Genomic DNA, 8,741 nt, shown 5'->3' on the forward strand with positions numbered 1-8,741 from the left:
GTTTGTTTCCCAGTCTTATAATAGTTTGTTTCCCAGATTGAGCATAGACGTGTAATGACTTCGTAATTAAGCGTCCAAAAAGAATATTCCTGAAGACGGTTTGAAAAAAAGATATATTTTTATGCGAATGTTAACTAATTTTTGAAAAGCGTTTATAATTAATGTTTATAAGTTACTATTGTGAAACTATTTAGTAAAACAGGACTTATTTAAAATAGAGCAATCATTTTTCGATCCTTAAGCCCCCACATACCCAATTTCTATCGATTTAAATCAAGTTTCTCGTTGACTCTTTAAGTTTTTAAGTTTTAAAAATAGTCATTTTTTAACTATATATTTTTTATACCGAAACGTTAATTTTATGAAATTCCTTCGATAGAAAAAGTAAGCTTCGAAAATTATTAAAAACACGTCTTTTTCTGTTATTTAATATGTTTTTGGCATAAAAAATTCACAGATATGTTTAAACGCAACTAAAGTATTTGTCGAGAGATTTTTGCTCTATTTCAAACGATTCGTGTTTTATTAAATATTTTTACCATTTTATTTAATTATTATCGTTTTTTTAATATTAACGCGCTCCCTCTAACATTCGTATTTACATATGACCCTTTCAAACCACCTTTTAACACTTACTACGGAGCCTTAAGGGCACCCAAACTGAATAATATATATTTTTTAATCCGCAGCCGTTCCTCTTAAGTAGCATTTAAAAAATACTGTGTATTTTTTCACACCCATAACATTTTAAATAACAGAACCAGATTTGTTTTTTACAATTTTCAGGTCACACTTTACAATTTTTTCTAACGAGGTAATTTCATACTATAATTAATAGATTATCTTGAAAAAAAAACATGTTTTATACCAATAACGTTTTAAATCTTACATAACTGATAAACAAATGTTTACGATACATAAATAGTTATTTATCAGTTGTGTAAAATTAAAACACGTTTATTAGTAGGGTCCTAAGTGTTCAAGGAAAGATTGTTTTATTTCTGCTGTAGTTTGGAAAAACTTGAAATTTATTTGTAAGAGAGAATATTTTTATATTTGGAACCTTAAAATTAATTATAGCAGTAATAATTTGAGGTAAATTTAACGTCTCCTTTCAATTGAGGGCATATTTTAATTATGTCAACGTACAGCGCTTAAACTTTCCAGTTCGTGTAGACTAGATGAAATATTACTTCACACCACTACATGTATTTTAATAAATTATTATAAGCAATAATTAGTCGCTTATAATTTCAATACAAATTGAAAACATCTCCCGATTAAAAATAAATGCCGCCGACGGGAATTGAACCCGCGCCTTCTGATGTACAGTCAGACGCCCTGAACCACTGAGCCACGTCGGCTTATTTCCAACCCGCCAAATAATTTAATCCTTTATGCTATGCATAAAAACCTTGTCTTATAATCATTAGTATATCTAATTTAAAAAAACATGTATTTCAATGATATTTAATTACACACCTAATTATATTCTTCAAACCATGTAATTGGTTGATATTATTTATTTTCTATTCTTATATGGATTACTAGGAAAAAAAATCAAAAAAACACGGCACTTTTTCAATGAAAATTGTTTTAGCGTAACATTGGCTTTAGAATCGGACCACTGCATTTGGAGTCTTTGATTGCAAATAACCTCCCCTAAAACTCACGGGACATCCTGCATAGAATGTCCATAAAATAATAAACTCCAGGTTATACAAAATAGGGGGATGAGGATGATTTTAAAATACAACATTTTTACTAGAGTTAAAATTATAAAAATAAAAAAATTTAAATTTTTTAAAAGAAAGACAAACGTTCCCGGATTACGAATAACCTGACAATATTTTAAAATCTCCTACTACCACCACAGTAAGCTGAAAATGTTGCTTGTGTTGTGATGGAGGACTTAGCCAGCCGAGGAATTGAACACACTACGCCCGAGTGAGACCCAAGCGCGATGTCAACTCGGCCACCGACCGGACATATGTTACATTAGATTATGTTACAAAATTTAAATATGATGACAACCAAACAACATTTATTTAAGAGCTTGATAACTTTTTTTTAAAAAAAACGCATAAAATTTGCAAAATCTCATCGGTTCTTTATTTGAAACGTTAGATTGGTCCATGACATTTACTTTTTGAAGATAATTTCATTTAAATGTTGACCGCGGCTGCGTCTTAGGTGGTCCATTCGGAAAGTCCAATTTTGGGCAACTTTTTCGAGCATTTCGGCCGGAATAGCCCGAATTTCTTCGGAAATGTTGTCTTCCAAAGCTGGAATAGTTGCTGGCTTATTTCTGTAGACTTTAGACTTGACGTAGCCCCACAAAAAATAGTCTAAAGGCGTCAAATCGCATGATCTTGGTGGCCAACTTACCGGTCCATTTCTTGAGATGAATTGTTCTCCGAAGTTTTCCCTCAAAATGGCCATAGAATTGCGAGCTGTGTGGCATGTAGCGCCATCTTGTTGAAACCACATGTCAACCAAGTTCAGTTCTTTCATTTTTGGCAACAAAAAGTTTGTTAGCATCGAACGATAGCGATCGCCATTCACCGTAACGTTGCGTCCAACAGCATCTTTGAAAAAATACGGTCCAATGATTCCACCAGCGTACAAACCACACCAAACAGTGCATTTTTCGGGATGCATGGGCAGTTCTTGAACGGCTTCTGGTTGCTCTTCACTCCAAATGCGGCAATTTTGCTTATTTACGTAGCCATTCAACCAGAAATGAGCCTCATCGCTGAACAAAATTTGTCGATAAAAAAGCGGATTTTCTGCCAACTTTTCTAGGGCCCATTCACTGAAAATTCGACGTTGTGGCAGATCGTTCGGCTTCAGTTCTTGCACGAGCTGTATTTTATACGGTTTTACACCAAGATCTTTGCGTAAAATCTTCCATGTGGTCGAATAACACAAACCCAATTGCTGCGAACGGCGACGAATCGACATTTCACGGTCTTCAGCAACACTCTCAGAAACAGACGCAATATTCTCTTCTGTACGCACTGTACGCATTCGTGTGGTTGGTTTAATGTCCAATAAAGTAAACTGAGTGCGAAACTTGGTCACAATCGCATTAATTGTTTGCTCACTTGGTCGATTATGTAGACCATAAATCGGACGTAAAGCGCGAAACACATTTCGAACCGAACACTGATTTTGGTAATAAAATTCAATGATTTGCAAGCGTTGCTCGTTAGTAAGTCTATTCATGATGAAATGTCAAAGCATACTGAGCATCTTTCTCTTTGACACCATGTCTGAAATCTCACGTGATCTGTCAAATACTAATGCATGAAAATCCTAACCTCAAAAAAATCACGCGTTATAATACGTTAACAATGATGTATAAACTTCAAAATAATATACTCCCAAATTATCTGCAAAGAAATGTTATCTACCATGAAAATGTTCACAATTATCCTACGAGAAGACGCAGAGATTTTAGGCTTCCCATAACTAAACTTTCATGCACACAAAACAGCGCGTTTTATAAAGGGCAAAAACCTTATAATAACCTACCAAATGTCATAAAGGAAGCTACAAGCCTTAGCACTTTTCGTAGGACATGTACATGTATATGTAAAAAATAATTTTTGATTTGTTGAACTCACCAATATTATTTTAGTCACCTAGATAACTTATATAATATAATTTTGTGTATTTATCTTTTTCTTTTAAAATGTAATTGTTATTTCTTGTATTTTTTATATTTTCCTACTAGATGTATGAAAAAATTTGCATACATCTAAATAAAGATTCAAAAACAAACAAACAAATAGAAAAATAGGTATATAAAAGTGTATTTTTTATAAACAAGATTGAAAACCCCTCTTTGAATCCACGGAGTACACATCTTACAACAATTAATTCGATTACAAATAATGACACTCATCTCTAAGATTTGCAGTGGTAAATATTTTCATTTTAGTACGCTGGATTCACAATGTTCCCATGCCGTTGAATACCAGATAACTCAAACAATCCTTTCTATATCTCCTCTCCCTGAGTCTCTGAGTCCGTGAGTCCCTGAGTCCCCGATTCCCTGAGTCCCCGAGACCCCGCCAGGTCAGATCTACCATTAAAGTATTCTCAGCATCCCCCGCGAAGATCCGAGAAATGCGGTGCGATAACAAAGGTTGTAGGTTTCTGTTTTTGCTTGCGGATTTGGTTTTGACAGCATGAAAGAAATATAAAGAGTATTCTTCTCGGGACATGTGTATTTCTTTTCCACAGTTTCAAAAGCAGATTCTGTGGATGTTTGCTTTTGCGGAACACAATCCTTAGAATTAAGGCACATGTACTATTCTTAAGCCTATTTTGCACGGATTGGATAAATAAAAACCTGTTTCTTATGGTTTTATATTTTATATTTATTGATCTGTGAAAACAGGGTGTCCCAACAACCGGATTTAGTTAATTTTTTTTTTATTATAAAGTTGACAGCTAGAAAGATTCAATTTATATATTATGTCATCTTTCAACCTTGCGATTATTCAAGAGAAGAACAACGCGTTTTTATATACACGAATTGGCCAGGGGGTATAACTCAGATCGAAAATTGGAACCGAAATATTGTGACGTCATATGATTGCCTAACTATATCCACCAATGAAAAACTCTGAAAGTCTATGGAATAAACTTTCATAGTTTTTCATTTATGTAAGGTATAATAAGTAGGCTCCGAGTGATAATTTTACCGTCTATATATTGGCATATCTATGGTTTTTTAGGTCCAATTTGTTTCATACAAAAAGCTTCATATCAGATATCGATTTCATGAGCAAGATCGCGTGATTTGACAAATTTTATTGGACAAATTGTATAATTCCTTATTTGAAAAAAATTAACCAAAAATGTATGGTTTATAAAAACGTGGGTATGTATTTAAGTACCTACTCACAAATTGTATGATTTCAGAAGAAATTTTGGCTTTGATTTATTAAATAGGAGAGAGTAAGAAACAACATATTTTGAACGCCAGCTCTATGGTTCGCAGAACTCCCAGTATTAAGCTTGAATTAAAACATGTTTACTTATTAATCTTATATTAAATACGTAATTTTCAATATGGAATATATAATTAACATTTAAAATTACAAAAAATATTCCCATTTTGAATCAAACGCTTGAACAGCGAAAAGGCAATACAGTGGCCGTTTTCAAAAGTTTCTGTCGAAACAATTTCAGTGAAGTAACAATGAGTTACAGGGGAGGAATGGTTTAGCCGCCCTCTTGAATTGAAATATCTCCCCGTAGTATTAGCTAGGCAAGGCTGAAAATGGCTGGCATTATTTCGGTATTTGCCCATCACCAGAAAGCGACTGTCCGAGGTAGTAAGATGTTTCCCGTCTGAGCTTTTGTTCAATCTTAGAATAATTATTCATTTCAGTTGACTCCAGACTTTTGAATTCGGACTCATTCTGATGCATTTTTGACACGTAAATATATATTTTTTTAAAGAAAGAATAGATACATTTACGTGTTATTAAAAACCTGACAATATTTGAAAAACACCAACTATTATAATTTTTGATTTATATATATTATACGCCCATACGGGCTTTTACAAAACATACTGTACGTAATAATTCCGTAGAACAGAAATCTAAAGTAAAATTTTCTTTCTAAAATTATATAGAACCCATTCAATAAAAAGTTTTTTGCTAACCTTAACATTTATTGTTACTGAAGTAAGTTATTATTTTTATTTTTATTTTATTTTTATATTTATTTAACGCCCAGAGGGCTTTTACATGGTTGGTAGTATAATTTTAATTTGACAAATACTTTGAAACATAAAAAATAAGAATAAAATTACATTTGATACAAGCTATTCAACAAGTCATACAAACACAAGAAACAAAAACAGAAAATTACAGCTATTTGTTGGTTTACATGATGTGTTTAGGAGTATTGTTGAAATAAATGTTTTAAATGATCCACAAAACTTGCCATGTTGGTATTGAATATGTCAACATCACCCAAGTAATGATTTCCCATGGTGTGAAGTCGTTGTATCGGAGAGTGGGCAATGTAGTTACGCTTATGTGTGCTGCTGTAGAATATTGTATTTTGTCGTGTTGTTACTGTGGGTGTATGTATGTTTATAAGTTGCAGGAGTTCACAACAGTCGAATTTAGAGTTAAGTATTTTGAATAAGAACGTTAAATCGTTTATTTTACGTCTATCTTCTAATGTATGTATTTTTAGAGTATTTAAAAGAAATTGCATTTTAAGTCTTCGGCAGGGATATTTAATTTAAAATTTATAAAACGCAGAAATTTTTTTTGTATTCACTCAATGTTGTTAATGTGAATTTTATAAGATGGAGACCAAACTACTGAGTTATATTCAATTAGACTTATTACTAGAGATACGTATAATATTGAAGACAATATTAGTGATTTTTAAACGAAAATCTGAAACAGAAAAATCAGAAAAGGAAACGGTCACATCTGGGACTCGAACCCAGGACCCTTGTCTTTCCGGGACAATGCTCTACCAACTGCGCTAATGGGACCCTATTCCCCTCGGTCACTTTTAACTGTATCATACTTCGAATAAGAACTACCAACATTGTCTTCATTTTTTCACCGCACATTTTCCTGGGTCTTCAATATTTAAATATTACAATTTGAGGTTTTACTCAATAAAGTTATTCCGAAAAATAAATACGTATAATAGTTTAATGGCTTGTAAAGAATTAAAGTTTTTAGTTGTTCTTAATACGAAGCCTAGTGTTTTCATACCTTTGTTCACACTTTGATGGATATGATTGGTGAAACTTAGTTTTTCGTCCAAAATAATTCCAAGATCTCTCATTTCCGTGACTCTTTCTAAAGCTATGTTATTGATGGAATATTCAAATAAAACAGGATTTTTGTTTCTGAAGAAAGTCAAGGTTTTGCACTTTACTACATTTAAAAATAAATTATTTTGAACGCACCAATCTTTAAACTTACTAATATTTGACTGTAGTATATGGCAATGATTTATATCAGTTATTTTCTAATATAGTTTGATGTCATCTGCAAAGAGCAATACCTCAAGCAATTGGTTATATCATTGATGAAAATCAGGAACAAAACCGGGCCAAGGTGACTACCTTGCGGTAGGCCACTGGTAGCCCGGAAAGCTTTCGACATCCAAGATTTTATTTTAACGAACAGTTTACGATTTGACAAATAGCTATTAAACCATTTTAGCATGTTATCCCTTATTCCTAGAGCAAATAGTTTTTGGATTAGTAGTTTATGGGATACTTTGTCGAATGCCTTCGAAAAGTCTGTATATATACAGTCGACTTGTTTATTTTCTGCAAATGATTGTATAAAGAAGTTTTGAAATACCGTTAAGTTAGTTGTAGTGGATCTTCCTTTGATAAAACCGTGCTGTTTTTGATTAATTAATTTTATTAATTTGGGATAGATTTCATCAAGGACCAATGATTCAAAAAGCTTTGGCAGTACTGACTGTATACAAATGGGGCGAAAATTAGCTATGTCAGTATCGTCTCCTTTTTTGTAGCCTTTATAGCCTTATAGCCCTATTATAGCCTTCCTGTAACTATATTCCGTGCAGTAGAATACATCTATAATTTCTGCGTGAATATCTAAATGATATTATTGTTGCAATTACAAATAATTTTCCATCGAGTAGCTGAAGGTGAGTAGTTAAAGGTGATTAGACTCAATAAATCAGGGCTGCCTATATTTCTATTGCAAGTGGGAAATGTTGTTTGTGCGATGATAGAGGACTTAGCTAGATGTGAACCCGATGCTTTTGTTCACTGGGCTACTAACCCGTTAACCGATGTGTCGTGGTTGCCAAGTAATACACATACAGACTCTAATGTTTAATAAATTGAAATGAGAAACATAATGATTTGAGGACGTAGCAAGTGGGGGGTGGAGTAAAGAAGTGACAAAATTCACGTTAAAGTTTTGAGAATTACACGACTTACACGAAGATTTAGGCTATCAAAAATGCAGCTCTACTACATTAAATCAAATGAAAAGTATTTTTAATTTATATTCTCTAAATACCTTATGATCCGTTAACACTAGTTTGGTAGCAGGCATAAAATATTGTTTTGGTTTCAACTTATCCGGACATACAGAAACGTTCACAAACTTTAAATATGCAAATATATAAATAAAGAAATGTCAGAATTATTAAACAAAACAAGTGTAATTGTGAATTTCGTCCTGTTAGTTGCGTTAAACTTCCAGACAATCAGGGCTGGACTTCCGGCTCGGGCCTTGGGCCCCAAAGTCAAAAAGGGAACCTTTTTTCGAGAATTCCGATCTCGGAGGAGGCATCTCCTGGTTACCAAAGTGATTAAAAATAAAATAAGACTTTCATTCCCGAACGAAATTCTCCTAGGGCCCCCGGAGGCTCTTAGGACGGGTCTGCAGATAACACCATTGTATCTGACTGATAATAATATCTGCTCGTTAAAGCTTGGTTAAGTGTTCAAATAGAAGAAGAAGATAATGAAGACAGTTTGAAAGGGAGATAAGTACCTAAATGCGACTGATGGGACTTCGCTAACATTAAAAAAAATACGATTATAGTCAAAAGGCGTAAAAAAATATATAAAACACTGCTAATAATGGAGTAAAAATCTTTCTGCATCTGAGCTAACTAGCACTTAAAGAAACACTTAGAAAAGGAATAAACACAAGGAATTTATTATTTATTTTATTTTATTTGGTACAATA

At 33.1% G+C, this 8,741-nt stretch overlaps 1 non-coding gene across 1 annotated transcript; it reads right to left on the minus strand.

The window, feature by feature from the left end:
• Positions 1–1,291: 1,291 nt before the first annotated feature.
• Positions 1,292–1,364, minus strand: TRNAY-GUA (transfer RNA tyrosine (anticodon GUA)). The gene has a single exon. It is a non-coding gene; the product is annotated as a tRNA-Tyr (tRNA).
• Between the last annotated feature and the right edge of the window lie 7,377 nt (positions 1,365–8,741).

This window comes from Hesperophylax consimilis, chromosome 16, assembly GCF_061612785.1.
Source record: "Hesperophylax consimilis isolate HC1 chromosome 16, BYU_Hcon_1.0, whole genome shotgun sequence".
NCBI classification, from domain to species: Eukaryota; Metazoa; Arthropoda; class Insecta; order Trichoptera; family Limnephilidae; genus Hesperophylax; species Hesperophylax consimilis.